We start from the raw sequence: 20,557 nt of genomic DNA on the forward strand, positions 1-20,557 counted from the left end.
AGCACGATACATTTTGGAATAGGTAATCGTAGAAATTACGTGTCTTGAATTGCGTAAGATTATCAGAACTTGGGAAGAAGTGGCCATAGAAGTGGAATTTCAAAGTAGAGCAGTGCGAGGGAAGAACCAGAATGAGACGTCATGTGACCTGCAGTGCGGCGAGTGAGTTAGTGAGCGAGTGAGTGGATGAGTGAGTGGGTGGGTGAGTGAGTGAGTTGGTGAGTGAGTTGGTGAGCGAGTGAGTTGGTGAGCGAGTGAGTTGGTGAGCGAGTGAGTGGGTGAGCGAGTGGGTGGGTGAGTGAGTTGGTGAGCGAGTGGGTGGGTGGGTGAGCGAGTTGGTGAGCGAGTGGGTGGGTGAGTGAGCGGGTTAGTGAGCGGGTGAGCGAGTGGGTGGGTGAGTGAGTTGGTGAGCGAGTGGGTGGGTGAGTGAGTTGGTGAGTGAGCGGGTGAGCGAGTGGGTGGGTGAGTGAGCGGGTGAGTGAGCGGGTGAGTGAGCGGGTGAGCGAGTGGGTGGGTGAGTGAGCGGGTGAGCGAGTGGGTGGGTGAGTGAGCGGGTGAGTGAGCGGGTGAGCGAGCGGGTGGGTGAGTGAGCGGGTGAGCGAGTGGGTGGGTGAGTGAGCGGGTGAGTGAGCGGGTGAGCGAGCGGGTGGGTGAGTGGGTGAGCGAGTGAGTGGGTGAGTGAGCGGGTGAGCGAGCGGGTATGTGAGTGAGCGGGTGAGTGAGCGGGTGAGCGAGCGGTTCAGCGAGTGAGTGGGTGGGTGAGCGAGTGAGTGGATGAGCGAGCGGGTGGGTGAGTGAGTATGCTGTTGTTGGGAGCGGTGGTGTAGCGGTTATCGGGCTGCGCTACGAACCCGACGACCCGACTTCGATTCCCGCTCACGGCAACCACCTTTGACAATTTTCTAAACCGGTCCTGAACATCTCCTAGGTCGACTTAGTCTTAAATAAGTACCTGGTGCGGTGTGTAAACATCATTACTGGAGGAGGCAAAGGCAGCCAGGCGTGGTGCTGGCCACCCACCCATGTTTGGCTGTCCCCCCCTCCATGCTAGCCAGAGACGTCTTGCAAGAGGCGGGAGTATACCCACACTTTGGCCCACCACACGCGTCCTGCCAGACGAAAGTGCTGCGCTGTACCCACGTGTATGCTGCTGGCCGGACAGAGACGGCTCGGGGAAGGCCGGGGTGGTGGAGGTGGTGATTCCACACTCGCCCTCGTGCTTTCGACGGCCGCGCCGGGTGATCGAACAGTGGGATTGCAAGCGGAGGCTTCTAAACCACGAGTCCGCAGCCGCAGCAGCGGCAGCTGCCGCAGCCGTCTCGATGAAGTTAAGGAGAGAGGGGACCGCAACTGAACCATGTCGACTCCCAAAAATATTCCGCTGGCGTGGCTGCGATGTCCTAGCGGCATCGCTGCCACCATCAGCGCAGAGGCGACGCCTGGAGCTGCGACGCGAACGCGAGCGGATATTAGGGAAGGGGAAGGATGAGGACAATATATTGCAAACAACCCCAGCGTCTTGGTATCAATTCCACATTGCTATGGCGGGCGAGAGTCTATACACAGAACAAGCACGGTTGACTTTCCCCGCAAAGTGGGTACTCACTTTATCGACCGTTCCGCCGCCGCCCCGGAGTGATGATGGGCTGAGTTTATCCAGGATTTTAACCCGCGACCATTCTCGCCACCTCCTCGCTCTCCTGCTGAGAGGGCCACCTGAGCGAAAATGTCGAGGTACGGTCCAACGCCCTTGCTCTGCATGGCGTGTACGTGCATACATGTACTTGTGTGGTGTGTACGTGTGTGAGCGTGGGGAGCGGTGGTGTAGCGGTTAGCACGCTGCGCAATGAACCCGGTTATCCGGGTTCGAATCCCGCTTCACGGCCGACATAGGTGACGATTATGTGAACCGGTCCTGGGCCTCCCCTAGGTCGACTCAGCATCAAATGAGTACCTGCTGCGGTGTGTAAACATCGCCACTGGGGAGACAAAGGCGGCCGGGCGTGGTGCTGCTGGCCACCCACCTCCTCGTGCGCCGTACCGGCCTTCATAGGTGCTCGCTAACAGCACTTGCCCCTGCTGTCCACATGAGCTATAAGGTGGTGGGGGGCTTTGTCTTTATGGAAATGCGTCGCTACTCGCTAACAGCACTTGCCCCTACAGTTTGTAATGCTATTTGGGAATCTTTTGTATTTGTGAGTAGGGGGAGACGTTTGTGCAGTGGTTAGTCTACTGAGCTACGAGTATGGCCACCAGCACTTGCCCCAACAGTCTGTTAAGGCTATATGGGGATCTTTTGTATTTGTGCGTAGGGGGAGACGTTGTGCAGTGGTTAGTCTAATACGCAACGAGTCTAGCAACTCAAGTTAGATTCCCCACCACGGCTATCACCAATGGACATGCAAATGATATCTGAACTGGTTCTGGGCCTTCTATCCCCCCTAGGTCGGCTCAGCACTGAACATGTTTACACACCAATTATTACTTACACGAGTGCTCTCTGTACACGTTAAATAATTTCAATCCGTGATGTTAATATTATTAAGATTTACAGCGGGAAATAAATAGAGATAACATAAGAACTTGGCGCTGTGTTATTGGTTTCAATGCGCTAACGCCTACCATTAATGGGTGTGTATATATGTAACTATTCCGGGTGTATATAACTTTACAATATACAGAAAACGACACACATCGGCTATAAAATGCACGCGTGACTACAATGCGACTCACACGTGCATCGTGAGCGCGTGGCCACAAGCGCTATGGACCCGACCACCCGAGTTCGATTCCCGCTCATGGCCACCAACGCCAGTGGCAAACATCTGAACCGGTTCCGGGCTTCTCCTAGGTCGACTCAGCCTTAAGTGAGCACCTGCCGCGACGCGTAAAAAAAAACTAAAATCAGCGCTGGAGAGACAAAGACGGCCGGGCGCGCTGTTCAACATACAACCTTTAGCCACGCGCCGTACCGACCTTAATAGGTGCCCGCTAACAGCAAGTACGTATTCGTCTGTCTTCATATTTCCGATACAGTATAGGCCAATTTGAGCCCGGGCCCAAGAGAATCCTACGTCGAGATAATCGTGCGACTTGTGGTTATTCGTCGATTTGCGCTCACTGCCGCGTTCTGCCGATAAGACGCTCCGCAGAGTGACACGCTCCCCCGTGAACGTCGCGCATGGCTGCCAATGAAGTGACACGAAACAACATTTTGCCTGGAGTATAAGACGCACGGCTGGGGGGGGTCAGTGCGTCTTATAATCATCGAAAGACAACGGCAGTCGGATTAAGAAAAAACCGCTGTGTAGTCACGCCTCAACCAGAACTGTAAACTACCCGTGTACGAACGCGCATGTAGGTATTATATTCTAAAAGCATATATTAAATGGGAAACTCTTAACATGTTAATTATATTCACACGGAGGATATTAAGACATTTAGTTGGCTCGCAATAACTGATAAACGGTTATCTATATATGTTTACAGTTTAAAATGTACAGCAGGACACTTTGATCGTGTTTTTATTTTTTTGTTTGTTGTGGTTGCACCCGATTCAAGAGCCGAATGGCTCACAGGGCTATACCAAAATAAATAAACTGAACAAAAAAACTGATAACACTTTTGAATGCTTTACTGCATAGTCCAATCGGAGTCACTTACCAAGTCAGCATCGCCGTGAAGCAGCGGCGATTAAAGTCGGAGGTTCACTGGATGTGCAAAAATCTGCAGAGATTTTTTTGACGGCTTAAACTCAATTATTCTGCGTGTATCCCCGCCCGTGGCTGCCTACAAGTCAGCACTGTGGATGCAGCAGCCAGGGCTGGAGAAGCACCGCACAGATGATCTGAAACTCCCTTCTTCCCGTGAGGGGTAGAGGAGCCGTACCCCGGCTCGCCAGGAGAAGGCGTAACAGCAAACTACCTGTTCCGTGTGGATGGGGATAGAGCGTTGCTCCCTCGCACGCTTGGGTATTCTCCTCCCACATGTAAACATTAATTAATTGGCCTATTACACCTTGATATATAGAGGACCGCTGAACGTCTGAAGATACGTGTTGGAGGAATACAACTGGAAAATACAAAAGTAATAAAGCAAGAGGGAAAATGATTTACTGCTGCTGCTTGCGATGGCAGTGGCGCATAAGCACATTCAACAACAAACACTCATCATATTTGTCAATACCACCGTGACCTTAAAATACAAATATATAACTGGCGACGTTTCGGGCAATAGGTCTTCTTTATTGCACACGAAGAAGCGGACAGGAGGCGGCTGAAGTGCTTTTGGAAAACTGAGCTTCGTAACGAAAATCAACACACTGTTGCCAATGTAAGGAATAACGTTTTTTTTTAAGTACACCTCTATATAAAAAATTGGGCACGACATGCTATATAGCACGTGGGCCAGAATCATGGACATTGGCAAATGCAATGGGACAAAGCTGAAAAGTGCATAAATCAAACATGGAAGGGTCAATGCTTCAAATTCCACCGAGACATATAAATTACCGCAAGCACCAGGAAGGCTTGACGATGACACCACCTTTAGGCCGGCCGCGGTGGCGAGTTATTAACTCCCTCGCCTGGTATGCAAGAAGGTCGTGGGCTCGACCCCGACGCCTGTATAATTGGAGTCTGCATGTTCTCCCCGTGGTCGCGTGGATTGTCTCCTCTGGTTTTTCCCTCCACATTTAGTATAAACATACGTTGAGAGCATTTGGCTGCTATACATTTCCAGACAATAAGCCACATCGTTGGGCTATTATCTGTGATAGCCAGGATACTTCTGAATATATAGCTGTATAGCCGAGTGGGGCCTTACCTGCTGAACATTTTTTTTTTAAATATGAGTAAAACAAAAAGAATATTCTCGAACGGGCAGGCGGTGCAGTGCTTTGCAATGACAATGCGGCACTCACCACACTGCTGGCGAAAGGGCCTCCACTAGAGCGAGCCTTGGCGAGCCCCCTCTCTATAGAGGGTATCTCGTCCACTCTCCCACGCACGCTGGGCCCAGACGTCTTTGCAAGAAGTACGAGTTACCCAGATTTGAGCACACAGCTCGTGACCCGCCGACCGACTGTGCCATAACCCAATTGATAAATATATGTATATACATCTATATATCTATCTCTATGTACTGCTCAGTGGACAGAGGGAGGGCCGGTGTGTTGAATCATCTCGGCCCCCCCCATTGTTTCAACTGCCGCGCATTGCAAGTCAAACCCGCGGCAGGCATCAGTGGAGGTAGAACAAAAACCCCCTTTGTAGAGAATTTTGACCATTTGAGAACTTGCTGTTTGTGATGGTGGTTTGGTCCATGATCGGAAGGGTGCGTTGAGGGGTGGTTGAGAGTGGGGGGTGATGGTGGTGGTGATGGTGGTGGAGTGATGAGGGAGAGATTAGCGCGCTGCGCTGCTACGAACCCGGCGACCAGAGTTCGATTCCAGCTCACGGCCACCAACACCAGTAACGATTATTTGAACCGGCCCTGGGCCTCCCCTAGGTCGATTCAGCCTCAAAAGAGTACCTCGTGCGGTGTGCAAATGTCAACGCTGGGGAGACAAAGGCGTTCTGACGTGGTGTTGCCCCCCCCACCCCCTCGTGCGCCGTTCTGGCCTTCATCGGTGATCGCTAACAGCACTTGCCCCAAAAGTCTGTTAAGGTTATACGGGGGATCTTTGTCTTTGGGGAGGGAGAGAGGGGGGGTTCGGGGAGGGTGTGACAGTTGTCCTTTGCCCGGGGTCATATAATTGCAATCGATTTTCACCCCTGCCTTTTTTTCCAGATCCACGTGAATGCAAACACGGCGTTGGCACGAACGTGCACATGAGACGGCACGCACGCACGCACGCATATACACAGACAAAGGTCCCCTGTACAGCCTTGCACGGGGTATTGGGGCAAGTGCTTTTAGCAAACACGTATGATGGCCGGAACGTCGCACGGTGGAGGGAGGGGGAGTAGTGATGGGGCCAGACTCACGTCTCGCACCCGTGCTGTTGTTTTCACCCCGCACCGGGTACATTTAAGGCTGAGTCGACCTAGGGGATGCTTATCAGCAGAGTCAGGCGTGTTACACACGCTCGTCGTACGGCGGGTCCTTACGATGTTACGGCACTTATCAACGCGAGGCCGTAGCCATGGAGTCAACATTGGGGGGGACCAAATCTTCCAGGGTGTCTGGGGGTCCCAACCCAGAAAAAATATCTAAATGAGAAAACTAATTTCCTGCATAACACATGGGATGGACTTTTTATTTATTTTTTACAATAATGTCTAATAGTGTATTGTATTACATTGCTCTGTTTCTACTTTTTACCATTTCCTATTTCATTGCAGGTAATGTTTGAGATTAGGGATGAATAAAGTACAACCATAACCACAATTATATAAACAGCAATCTATGCATGATTTATATGAAGACAAGTCCAGATATTATGGCCAAGGTTTAGCAAATTGTTGTTTTTATTTATATAGCATAGCAATTCTATTTTTAATAGCAATATATTGGGGGGACATTTTGAGCATATTTCAATATTACGGCCTTGTCTCAACGTCAAAAGCAATCGGTCGATGGGCTGAAATATGCCTCAGTGGTTTAGATGTGAAGACACTTCATGGAGTTCTGCTCATATTTGCGAGTAATCTGTTATCGCGCTCCGCGGGGAGGGTTAACACTTATGGCTTCAATGCATGCGTGGTGCATTTAATACCGACTTAACCGCCGTGGTCGTAAAAACCTGATAACCCATACCGTACCGGGGGTTATTTATTTATATATTAGCACTACTACAGAGAGCATGACGTACTAGTGAACCGGCAAGATTTAACATTTTTTTTAAAATATCAAACCCTACGATCTGCTATGAGAACATTGTTGAAGAAGAAAAAAACCACGTGGTTTGTTTACGGAGGGAGGGAGGGGGGGGGGAATGTGAAATAAATCCTGATAGATGCTTAAAGAAGCGTGGAAAGATGCACGTTTATTGTGATTACATTGAGAGGCAAGATGGGAGGAACACGCGGATTAGAAAACACAACGCAGTATAATAATGACATTATCTCAGCCGGGGGGGGGGGGGGGGGGCGGTGGCAACCTCTAAAAGAATAAGATACAATTTGTTGTTGTTGTCTTTGGACAAATTGTTTCGAGAGCCCGTAACACACGCGGAGCTACCTGTACACAAGCACAGCAGCCACGTTTTCAGCAGATAACAACAACACACATTCTGACTTAAAAACACAAGATAGATGATGGAATAAACTGCGTCTATTCAGCTTCCCGCTCCCACCCCCCCCCCCCCCCCTTAGTTATTCATTAGAAATAATGTTCGACTGTCGTTAAATTTTGTCATCACCAAGACGTTCCATAATGACCCATTCCCTGCCACACTTGATCCATTATGTTTTAAGTTAAATTATGTTAAAGATCTAAAAAAAATGTGTTAAACGGCTGCCCGCAAAGGGGGCAGCCAAAGAGCCACGTGGGGGGAAGCCAAAGAGCCACCGCCGGGTGACCGAGCCCCGATCTAAGCCGTTAAGAAAAGTTAGTGGGGGGGGGGGGAGCAAATTCATTATTCCAACATTTTCAACGTCATGGCAAGAACGCACCATGATGGCCAACTGGAAAGAGCCACGCTCCCACCAACACTGCAGGAATGGGGCCAATAAATAGTCAAAAAATCGCCGCTCTAGGGCATCTAAGTGCAAAACGGAGGGGCACGGAGTGAAGCTCTCACCACCAAACGAGGAACCCCTTCACTGCCTCTCCTCCAGTGGCCTTTTATTATTAAGAGCTTTCATTCGGGCATTGACGGACTCCCCCCCCCACTCCTCTCCCCGCCCTGCATTATTATTCTTCTTCCTCTTCTACAAGGGAATCAGAGCTTAGGAAGATACCCACCAGGAGTGTAGAGTTTATTGAAACACGCGGCTGAGACAGGTTCCCATTGCGCGGTAATCGGTAATGCGTGTGTTTGTACTGGTGTCAGCCCCGTTGCATAGCCTCTGTGTTGTGTATACCTGACGTCCGTTTCGTTAATAAAAAAATACTTTTTGGAGAAAAATATAAGCATAGTAAAGTTAGGAGAAGAGGTTTTACCCTTTTTTTCTGGCAACAAAACAGCTGTGTTAAGATGTTAAAACACCAAACTGAAACCTTTTACGAGGAATCATGTTTGCATTAACCACAATACTTTTGGCGTCCTCTGGTCTAACATCGTTTGAGACGAGGCTCAAAAAGAAAGTTATCTCTGGTGTGGACCAATCAGTTTCAAGGACAATGCATCATATTATCAGAGTATGTTTTTTCTTTGCATTCTGACCACAAGTATTGTGGTTAATGCAGACATGATTCCTTGTACAAGGTTTCAGTTTGGTGTTTTAACATCTTAACACAGCTGTTTTGTTGCCAGAAAAAAGGGGAAACATTCTCATATTTTAGTACTGCCAAAGGAGGTTCCATGACAAAGTAAAAAGTGAGTTGCGGCTTTGGGCCGGACACGCCGCGGCTGTTGGGGACCGGTGGTGGACGGTCGAGAATAAATAACGGAGCGGCAGCGATAGATAGGACGTCCGCACTTGGTGGTAGATGCAGCGAGTTCGCGTGCAGGTGCTGGCCGGATTACAGCATCGCAGGATCGTGTGAGGCGTTGGCGCCTTGTGGGGGGAGGGAGGGGGCGGGGAGGATTCATCCAACAGTGGAATGACCTCGGCTGCTGACAGTGATAGACGGTATGCAGAGGCAGGGGTGTAAATGCGTCTGCACAGTCCGGTAGCCGTGTGCGCGCGCTAGTAAGCGCACTGCCCTACGAACGGGCGACTCGAGTTTGATTTCTGAACCGGTCCCGAGTCTCCCCTAGGTCGACTCAGCCTCAAATCAGTACCCGGTGTGGCGTGTAAACATTGTCACTAGGGAGACAAAGGCGGCCGGGCGTGGTGTTGGCCACACCCCCCCCTCGTGTGCCGTGCCGGCCTTTATAGGTGCTCGCTAACAGCACTTGCCCCAACAGTCTGGGGGATCTTTGTCTTCGTGTGTATACGATTATATTGATGTGTGTATACGATTGTTAGTGGGTGTATCTTCGTACCTGTGTGCGTGTATGAGGAGCGGTGGTGCAGTGGTTAGCGCCTTGCGCTACGAACCTGGCGTCCCGAGTTCGATTCCCGCTCACGTCTGATAACAATTTAATTGCCAAATATCCGAACCTGTGATGGGCATCCCTTTAGGTCTACTTAGTTGTATTGACGTGTGTGTGGATATGTGCATGATATTTCCGTGTGCATGAGTGTTATGTGCTTGTATTTGATATCTATATTAGTGTTACTGTATTGACATTGATAATGTTGCGTATTGATTTGTGAGAAAACGCTATCTCAATTGCACATTTTGTGCGCAATCTTATCAATTGCCGCGCGTGCCACATACATACATAACGAAAATGTTTTTTTTTTATGAAAGCCATAAAACTCTGTTTACCAATCTCTCTCTCTCTTTTAATTGCGCGTGGCTTCTCCTTTATCAATGCCGGCAAAATCACCGCGGCAAGCAGGTGTCCCAGACTCACCTCGACCCACGCTCACCACCAAGCTCGATAGCACAGCAGCCCCGCCAGGACAGATTTGGCATCACGTTCATTTAAAAAAAATCGCTGTTCTGCAAAGCGATTCATGCGAATGGCCGTCGCAAAAAGGCGCAACGGTCCTTCGCCGACTATGCGTGTTGAATGAACGAATCATTATCTGTGTTTATACTGAAAGAATCCGATGAGCTGTAAGGATCTTTTTTCACAGATGTCCAGTTAGGAGCGGGTAAGAACGTTACAACAACAAACAAACACGACAATAGATGCAGAGCACACACCGCTATCCCCACACCGCACCCCAAACGGGCCAAAACGCCAAGCGGCCAGCGACGAACAGCACCGTTAACGTTCCGAGAGATAAGAGTGCAACGCGTGTCTTGCATACATCCGCCCGGTTATAAGATACACATGAACAGACACAACGGGCCTGAAATGTCGACTGGAGTTTCTAGTTTTACTCTCTCGTGGTCTTTGTTTTGCCGTTTTGGGTAATGGCCTTTCTCGAGGGCCACTGCCCGAAACGTCACTTATTATATACAGTAATTTTTAAGTCAGCGATATCAACGAATGTAGGGTGTTTTCTTGCTGTTGTTATTTGAGCCTGTGCGCCACTACCAACGCCATATAATGTGTCCATATCTTTTAACACACAGCCCCTCTGTCGATTCACTGCTGGACGAGGGCTTTTTCACGCCGCGTAGTTCGAGGATGTTGATTTGACCATACTTCACCATGCTCGTCAGTGCAGACCATTGAAGGTGGGGAGCATAGATGCGGAAGCACAGAAGTGCAATACAACTTTGTTTTTGGCACTGCCCTCTGCTACCCACCACGTAACCTATATATCAACCTGGTGCGCATGCTGCTCACGCGTCCAAGCATTGTCCAGGCACAGGGGTCCTGCTTAGCATTTGAGGCATTAATAAAACCTGTGTGGTACACTTTGTGTGATCGGGTCATATGCCACCTTCTTTACGACCAAGTTATAACGAATATATTCCTTTATTTACCCGAAGAAGCCTCACTGAGGGTCCAGCTACATTGCGGTGTGTGACCGTTTTGCTGAGGCATTGGGTACCGCGTTGAGCAGTAGGCGTGTCACGTGACCTGTCTGGTGGCCTTAGGAGCCTTATGCTGTACAACAATTAATGAGACAATATCTCCACGTATCTGTCTCTTCACGTGAAACAAAATCAAGGACATCTCACACAACCCATCGGCCAGTGCGGCCTACTCTGGGATGTACACGATTTCAGCAGCATTGGTTCAATACACAAGCAACATCTCTGCACCGGTTTCGACACACAGTGTCTCATCAGCAGAGTCAGGCTTGCTTGGATCAATGCTGGTGACCTGCCCCCAGATGTTAACGGCAAGGATTCACTGACTCTCTTAACGCCATGGGTTCCCAGTTCGACGCAACATTATGAAGTAATAGATAACTAACACAACTGTTCGCGTCGTTGTGGTGAAGTATGGTAACCTTAGTTGTGTTTGTAGGGTTGGATAGTGGGGGGGGCGAGGACCACCCCCCCCCCCCCCACCCACTCAATCAATTGGTCTTAAACTAAAACGAAACTATTTTTTATATTTTACAGATAAAGCCCACTGATCGATATAGCCCTTTTTCCGAAGCGACCTGGCCACAAATGATAGCTCAACGAAGTGGCTTATCACGTGGAAATTTATAGCAGCCAGATACTCCAATTGATTGGGGGTGGCGCCATTCCAAAGAGGTTGAGAATACACCGCTCTAAAGTTGTGGAATTTCGGAAATTCGCAAAAACAGCAAAAAAAATCAACGCGAATTCACTCCGCATCCCGCACCTCCGATTGGCAAGATTGACTACGTACGGTCCAACAAAAAAAAAGTTCAACATACATAGATACATCGATCGAGCTTGTCACGCTTCTTAGTCTATCCGGATACTCGTGTCGGATAAATACGAGCCGTGGAAACACAACTGCATGTGTGTGCGTTTGAGTGTCAATGGGGAGTGATGGCGCAGCAGTTTGCGCACTGCGCATGCTACGTGACCGGCGACCCGACCTGGATTCTACCTCGCGGCCTAAACATCGGTGACGAATGTCTGAACCGGTCCCGCGCTCCTCCCTAGGTCGACTCAACCTTAAATGGGTATCTGGTGCGGTGTGTAAACATCGCGTGCCGTATTGGTCTTCATGTGTGTTTGCTCGCTATAACAGCACTTGCCCCAACAGTCTGCGAAGGCTTTAGGAAGGGGGGGGGGTCTTTGTCTTTGCGCGTGAGTATTGATCGCCGGAGTATATCATAGTCCAAGCTCACCCACGCACGTTCAACTCACCCTTAGCCCCACACCTACCTCTCGACCCCTGTCTCTAAGCTACCCGGGGTGAGGGGCGGGGAGGCGGGGGCCGAGGGTCGGGGTCCGTGGTGACGTCTGTGCACGCGTTGAACCCGCCTTGTGCACTCGTGGCCTTCCGCGGGTAGACTCCGGTTCAATTGGTGAATTGGTTTAGTCCAACCACCACCACCACCGAGTAGAGTCCAACCACAACCATTACCACCAACAACTAAAGTCCAACCACCAACGATAGTCTAACTACCACCACCGTCTATGTTCCAACCACCAGCACGGACTATAGTCCAACCGCTACCTCCCGCACCATTGTGCATTCAGCGTGTGGATATGTGCCCTCACCCACGTATGAATAGGGAGGTGAGAGGCAATTGGCTGCATTGTATCAGTAGCACGTGCGTATTATATTAACACGTGCGTTTGGCCGTCCTTGTACAAGTCATGGTCCATTGCAAATGCAAATGAAATGGACCGGACTATTGAGTGCTGGAGCGGTGGGCCAGGGATCGGCGCATTGTGCTCCGAACCCGGTGGCCTGAATTATATTCCCGGCCACGGCTCACAACAGTGGCGAGTGATATCTAAACTGGTCCGACCCACCCTTCGAAAACCCGCACAGACCGGCGTGGTGAAGTATGGTCAAAGCCTCGAATGACCGACACGGCAAGGAAGACATTCATCGAGCAGTGGATTGACAAAGGCTTGTAAATGATTGCTGTCATTAATGTAATAGTGACTGTATATTAACAAAGTTAACACCGTAGTTCAGTGGAGACTAACTGCGTAATGATTCCACACCATCGCTGTTCGATAAAGTCACAATTTGATAGAATAGTGGTGAATGTAGCGATCTCTGATTGGCTGAATGGGGCTTCACGTGAACCCGTTGGATAGAACGTAGTGTGGACGTATCCAAAATTGTTTAATTCTTTAAAAAAAGTGGCTTTACACGAGCTCTAAGAATTAGACACGACATGAACCAATGAATAAATCGGATACACTCCTAACGCAGAAATACTCGCGGAGTGAAATCAGACAGTGGTTTCGAACCCTCGTCTTTCCGTGGGAAAGCATTTTCTTTTAGAAGGGGGGGGGGGCAGGCTGCGGCACGGCTACCGTGCAGGATACATTTTCCAATGTGCACCGAGAACGTCAGTGTCCACGTTGCGGCAACAAAACACGCGAATACACACAATCGGAGACACGTGTGGTGCTGGGGAAGGATGGAGAAGCCGCCCTACCAAAAGGCTGAGAGCCACTGAGAGGCATAACATGATATGGCCGCTTGGAGCCAGAGGCCTTCGGCTACAGCGCCTCCACACAGCATCGTTAGCCCAGCGCTTAAGTCGCGACCCATTGTATGCCCCTCGCCTCCCTCCACCCTTTTTTTGTTTGTTGTTGTAACGTTCTTACCCGCCCCTATTGGACACCTGTGAAAAAAGAGCTTTATAGCTCATCGGATTCCTTCAGTATAAGTGGAATATTCTGATGTTTTGTATTTATTTATTTATGTGTATTTGATTTGCTTAACTTTTTCTCTATTTTGCACTCTTATCGTTGTGCTCGCATTATTTGCTGCTCTAGCTTGCTGACCCTTCCATACTGGACATCTGTGAAAAAGAGCTTCAAAGCTCGTTGGATTCCTCCTGCAGTCTAAATCCCCAACCAATCACTTAATCGACGCATCAGTACACGCCAAGTGTAAGAGATACCGTAGCCAAGGGAGCGAGTTACAATCCAATTCACCACCCCATCGTCTCTCTCCGGGTGGTCCATGCGCCATCCCTGCTGCGCCAAATATTTGAGCCCCATTGAGTCGATTCGGGAAAGCATCCTCCTAGCAAGAGAGAGGGCGGTCGCACGGGGCAAGGGCTCTGGCAATCCCTGCCCGCCATGGCCATCCCGGGCCGACTTGGCCATCCCCAACCGCCCTGGCCATCCCCGACCGCCATGGACATCTCCGCCCGCCCCACTCCCCCCGTCCTTGTTACGTACGAGCGCTGAGAAACGCGAGAGAGTTTGCGAGGTCGTGAACATAGCAGATTGTGCCCAGTGGCCTCACGCGCTACATAAACACCCCGTAAACGGGGCAGTATAATCCGCAGTAAACTCACTCGGCCCCTGAATGCCGTCCCCTCCACACACACACACAAACACATATCCGCGTATAGCCTTTGCAGACTGTCGGGGCAAGTGCTGTTAACGTGTAGCACCTATAAAGGTCGGCACGGCTCGCGAGAGGGTGGGTGGTAAGCACCACGCCTTTGTCTCCCCAGTGGTGGTGTTTTATACACATCGCACCAGGTACCTAAGTCGACCTAGGTTCTTGAGCAGTGTTCTTCACTAATTTTCAGAGTGGGGGGGGGGGGGGCACTTTTGCCGATAAGACATCATTAGTATGAGGGCCGCCACACCACTTGGGGTTTGACAGCAGCACGATGATGACGATGATGGGGGTTGTTGTCACGTGGTGTGTATTGTCGGGGGTCGCACGTCAGGGGGCCGCACTAAAGGCCACCAGGGGCTGGCCCGTGGGCCTTGCAGTGAAGAATACTGCCCTAGAGGGAGGCCCAGGACCGGTTCAAATAATGGTCAGTGGTGGCTGTGGTGGACGTGAGCGGGAATCGAACTCGGACCCCTGGGTTCTTAGCGCAACGCGCTAACCGCGGCACCAACGCTCCCCAAACGCTCACACAAAGACAACGATTCCCCATATAGTCTTTAACAGACTGTTAGGGCAAGTGCTGTTAGCGAGTAGCACCTATGAAGGCTGGCACGACACACGAGGGGGTGGGTGGCCAACACCACGCCCGGCCGCCTTTGTCTCCCCCAGTGCCGATGTTTATTACACATTCCACCAGGTACTTATTTGAGGCTGAGTCGACCTCACACAGACGCACAGACACGCGCGCGCGCACGCATCCGATCGATAGGGGACTTCGTCACCTGCCCTTGGTAGTGGTCGCGTCGAGAATGATTCTGGCTCGGGTCGTGTTCGATGTTCACACAAACACACGCACAAAGACCCACACACACGCACAAAGACCCACACACGCGCGCACACACGCGCGCACACACACGCGCACAAACACGCGCACACACGCGCAGGTTAATAGCGACTATGACGATGATATCGTTCGGACGAAAGAGCCACGTGAAATTTGCAGTGCACTCAACACGTGAATCAACAACGCTGCCCTAAGATATTAACTCGAACAAAATTAACCATTCTAAAATAGGCGACGTTTCGGGCGATGACCCTTTTCATAGGCGATAGAAAGGCCAATTTATTTTCGCCAAGAAAGTTTTGCTAAGTCTCAAGACTCGTTTTCAGGATTCCTGCCTTCCGTTGGGATTGTATCCAATCAACGTGAAAGTGTGTCTGCGCGTGTCTTCAAGAAACCAGAGTGCCCGGAGGAAAGCCAATGGACAGTATAAGAGGGCCACAGTTGAGTTATCAATGCGCCGCACAGATGGATTCCAGAATCTATTGCGGCGCTACAATCTCCGAGCCACCTTGACACCAAAGCCCTACAGGATCCTGCACTCCAGGCAGTTTCCCATGCAAATGCCAACACCAGGCCGAAAGCCTGCTTAGTTTATGAGATCTGATGCATTCGGGTGGATGTGGTCATTGGCTGGGCCGCTGAGATGCTGTCCCCTAAGACAAATCTGTCGCCGGGCAACATTCTTTGTCGATTATGTCGATCAAGTAAAGTTCTAAGTGTATTCTTGCGAAAATGAAAAATAAATCAGAACTCATTTTCAATGGTGGCTTTAAGCCTATTCGAAATTGTCTAAATGGAAATTCCTAATTCTCATGGTCGAGCATGGGATAAGTGTGTGTGTGCTTCGTTGGCAGTGTGTGTGTGTGCTCCGTGAGGAGTGTGTGTGTGCTTCGTGAGTAGTGTGTTTTTTGTTGTAAGTGTGTGTGTGCTTCGTGAGGAGTGTGTTTTTTCGTTGTGTGTGTGTGCTTCGTGGGGAGTGTGTGTATTTCATTGGAAGTGTGTGTGTGTTTCGTGGGGAGTGTGTGTGTGTTTCGTGGGCAGTGTGTGTGTTTCGATCATCTGAACCGGTCCTGAGCCTCCCCTAGGTCGGCTCAGCCTCAAATGACTACCTAGTGCGGTGTGTAAAAACATTGCTACTGGGGAGACAAAGGCGGTCGGGCGTGGTGCTAGCCACCCAACCACTCGTGTGCCGTTACGGCCTTCATAGGTGCTCGCTAACGGCACTTACCGCAACAGTCTGTTAACGCTGTAAGGGGGGGTCTTTGTCTTTGTATGGGGGGTGGCATATTACAACTCTTTCGTGTGTCGTACCACCCTTAATAGGTGCTCGCCAACAGAACTAACGGGGAGGGGGGGGGGCGGAGGGTTCCCAGTGTCGCTATGAGGCAGCTGGTGCGGTGGGTGTGAGCAACAAGGACTGGGGTGGTGTCGTCCACAGCAGCGCATCGAGGTGCGCCGTGCCACCCTTGATGAGCGCTCGCCACGGGCTCAACAAGAGCGAGTCTGTAGAGCAACGTGATGTTATTCCAAGTCTACATATTTTTTTGTTCGTGATATTTTATTTTTTTCAGGAGATTGTTGCTTTGTTATGTTTGGCCAATGGCCAGTCTCTTATTAAGTATTTCACTTTTTTTGTGTGTCTTCAGGGTTTTTTTTTCTTCACCCGCCGCTGTTTCTCCTCTTCTGTCTCCCACCCCCCCACCCCTCCCGTAGACCCCCCCCCCCCAACGTCCATCACCCCGCCTCTCTTCCCCCCCATAACCCGTACAGAAAATCCCTCCACATGCCTCCCCCCCTCACCACTGCCCCCCCCCTACCTCCCACCACCCCGCCCCCTTCTCACAGTCTAAAAACGGAATCTGACTTAAGCCATAACCGCTCTGGCTCTGATAAGAGCCGCTGTTATTTGAACAAGGCGCCTAGGAGGCAGGGAGTGAGTTAGACTTGGGACTCATGGGGCAAAGATCCTAGGCCACCCTCTCTCAGCTCCACCACCATTACTACTCGCAGGATTACCACCACCACTACCAAAAGTATTTTTTTTATCATCATAACCTCCATTACCACCGTAATAACCAACAAAGGCAGTCCTATTATAGCTTACACGACTAACAGAACTACCACCGTAATTTCCACCGCCAATACCATTACTGTAATAACTACTACCATTTTTACCACGAACAACCAAAAAACCATTACTCGCATAAATACAACTACCACCGCAATAACCACCATCACCAAAACTACCGCTATAATAACTACCGCTGCCATCAGTACCACTACCATCATTGCCACCAACACCAAAACCATTACTCCCGTAACTACCACCACCACTACTATCAAAAAAAGACAAAGACAAAGATCCCCCGTATAGCCTTAACAGACTGTAGGGGCAAGTACTGTTTGCGAGTACCTATAAAGGCCAGAACGGTACACGAGGGGGTGGGTGACCAGCACCACGCCCGACCGCCTTTGTCTCCCCAGTGGCGATGTTTACACATCGCACCAGGTACTCATTTCAGGCTGAGTCGACCTAGGGGATGCCCGGGACCGGTTAAGATCATCGTCACTGGTGTTGGCCGTGAGCGGGAATCGAACCCGGGTCGCCAGGTTCATAGCGCAGCGCGCTAACCGCTACACTATCGCTCTCCACACAAGGGGCCTACTACCACCGTTATTACCACCAACGCCAGAATCAGTTGCACACTTTTCAGCTTTAGTTCCACTTTCTTCGTCGATACCCGCGTCACTGATCCGTAATGTTGTGGCTGGCGACAAAACACGTGGTGGGGTTTTGTTTATTTTCATTGTCAAGTTCAGTTTTCCCGAGGCACACCCAACCTGCGTATTGCATAATTGTTGATCCCAGTCCGTCTTCAACAACTTCCCAAAGAGATTCATCTGGCCAACACAGCTGTGTCCGTTTGACAAACATACTTAGATGTTTTACAGAACACGTTGAACATCTGTATATCTAACTCAGCTGAAGCGTCCCGTAAAATGACGTGACTTGTGTGTGACCAGCCTCACTCTGAATCCCTTCCCTCACATCTATTGATCTACATCTCTAGACTTAGCTCAGCTTAAGCCTCCCGTAACTCTCGTGAATTCTGAGTGGCTAACCTCACTTTGAATCCCTTCCCACTCATCTATTGATCTACAACTCAGTTTAAACCTCCCGTAAATCACGTGACTTCTGTTTGCTGGTAACAGCGTCGTCCTCCCCATCCTCTTCTCTCCTGAACCCTCTGCTCCTGTTTCTCTGTTCCTTTCCCATCCTTCCCATCCTTCCCCCCTTTTTCGCTTGCCTTTCGCCTTCCTTGGTCACCTTCTTTAGTAAGTTCACCATGGCGGGTTTGCTTCAAAACGCAGTGTTGCTTCAAAACGCAGTGTGGGTTGGCGAAGGAGGAGGGGGAATGAGTACCGGTGCAGCAATTACTCGCCACTGATGTTAGCCGTGGCCAGGAATTACTGGTTAATTTTCAGAAACATTTTGAATGTGGTGGCCTCGAGTGGCTGTGGGGAACACGTGGAACCAACCGCATGCGACGTCGTACACGAGCTTGATAATTGGTATTAATTTTAAGGCATCGATGCATCATTAGAATTCTAAACATTTACGTTTGAAACAAACCAATGAAGCCAAACGGTTGAAGGGTATTTGCCAAGTTACATGTGTAGTGTTTTTAATTTCCCTTGGTCGACTCAGCCTCAAATGGGTACCTGGTGCGGTGTGTAAACATCGCCACTAGGGAGACAAAGGCGGCCGTGTGTGCTGTCCTGGCCTTCACAGTTGCTAGTTAACAGCACTTGCCCCAACAGTCTGTTAATATTATACGGGGGATCTTTGTCTTTGTGCGTGTGCAGTTAATGGTTGGCCGGACCGAGACGGATCAACTAGCTCCACTATAGAGCCCAGTTCTAATCACAGGGGAGCCGAACCCTGGATTCGAACCCAGGATCCTAGCGGTGCTGGCTCACAGCTCTGACCTCTGACCTCTACGCCACCCGGCCACCAGTCCTCGCGAGGTTGTAATCGTTAGAGATTGGCGGTTGGGCCGAGGTTTAGCGCGTCTGATGCCTCAAGATCCAACGTAAGGGGACGTCCATAAATGACGTCACGCACCTGGGGGGGGGGGGCGGTCAGACATTTGTGACGATGTGTGACGGGGGGGGGTTTGAGAAATGTGACGTCACATCAAAATGCGCAACTTTAAATAAATATAGACAAGACGTTCTACTTATATTCTTGGTTCTTTCGGTAAAGTCACGTAGAAGAGAAACAATAAAATAATAAACATATAAAACGTTCTACTTAAATAGTCTTTTAATAAATGTTTTCTCCTACAACATCAGAGTGCAGCGCAAAATTAAATACGCACTACAATGACAATAGTTTAAAGCGCTTTGAAGCATGTTTTTTTTTGGGGGGGGGGGGGCAGAGCTTTGTGACGTCATATTTGAGGGGGGGTCTGACTTTTTGTGACGCCGTGTGACGAAGGGGGGGGGGGGGTCAAAAATCGTCCAGATCGCGGACGTCATTTATGAACGGCCCCTAATGGATTTTTCGATTTCCTCCCACGTGAAGCTAAAACACTCATGGTGAGCGGAATTGGCCAAGCATCTCAGCGTAGCACCCTCCTGCCAGAGAGTCGTGAGACTCAGTGGAGGCCTTCCTGGTTCAGTACAAGGTACATGTATTATTATTGTTGTCCTTCATAATAAAGGTTTTTGGGTTAGATCGCGTTTATTTATAAATGTGTCGTAACCCTCCACCACCCGACACGGCCAATCAGCAAAAAAAAGTGTCACGTTGACAAAAGACAAATAATAAAAACCTTTATTATGAATAATATTGGTCGCGAAAGCCTACGTGTTAAACTATTGTTGTCCTTCAATACATTCAATGACAAATTCTCTTGTGCAGGGGACACACCCCTCTTTTGTAAATTATTATAAACACGATACATGGGAGTAAGTGCACATTTAGAATGCGTTGGTTTTCCAATACCGTATATGGTAAAGGGGCAGCCCTGCAATTGCTTGCTCGTGCCACTGCTGGCAGATGAGGGAGCTCCAGGCAGCTCCTCTAAAGTGTATTTTGGCCTATTCCTGCACACTGCCCAGACGTCTTTGGAGAGGTGGGAGTACCCACACTTTACCCCACCACACGCGACCTGCTGATCGACTACCTGTGGTCCAGCGATGTATACTGCTGGATGGCGGCAGTGGTGGCCTAGTGGTGGTAGTGGTAGTAATGGATTTGGTGATGGTGATAATAATTGTGGTTGTGGCGTGGTGGTGGTAATGGTGCTAGTAATGGAGTTGGTGGAGGTAATAGTGGCGGTGGTAGTGATGGAGGTGGCATAGCCGCCGGATGTGACGACGGTGATTGTTGTGGCGGTGGTGGTAACGGTGGTGGTGGCGGTAGCGGTTGTTGTTGTGGCGGTGGTGGCGATGATTGTTGTTGTGGTTGTGGTGGTGGCGGGGAGTAGAGCCTTGTTTTCCCGGGGTATTGTGAGCAGGCAGAATGGCAGGAACCTCCTGGCTGGCTCCCAGGCAGTGACCAAAGCCGACCCCCCACCCCCCGCACCAAGGGGTTCCGCAACCCCTCCCCTCTC

General features: G+C 50.1%; 1 protein-coding gene across 1 annotated transcript in view; it reads right to left on the minus strand.

Moving 5' to 3' along the window:
- LOC116945210 (uncharacterized) overlaps positions 1-20,557 on the minus strand; it is an 87,501-nt gene that overhangs the window by 47,846 nt on the left and 19,098 nt on the right. The gene's annotated exons all lie outside the window — the stretch shown is intronic.

Source organism: Petromyzon marinus, chromosome 23, assembly GCF_048934315.1.
Source record: "Petromyzon marinus isolate PM22_M1 ecotype Great Lakes invasive population chromosome 23, UKy_Petmar_22M1.pri1.0, whole genome shotgun sequence".
Taxonomy (NCBI): domain Eukaryota; kingdom Metazoa; phylum Chordata; class Hyperoartia; order Petromyzontiformes; family Petromyzontidae; genus Petromyzon; species Petromyzon marinus.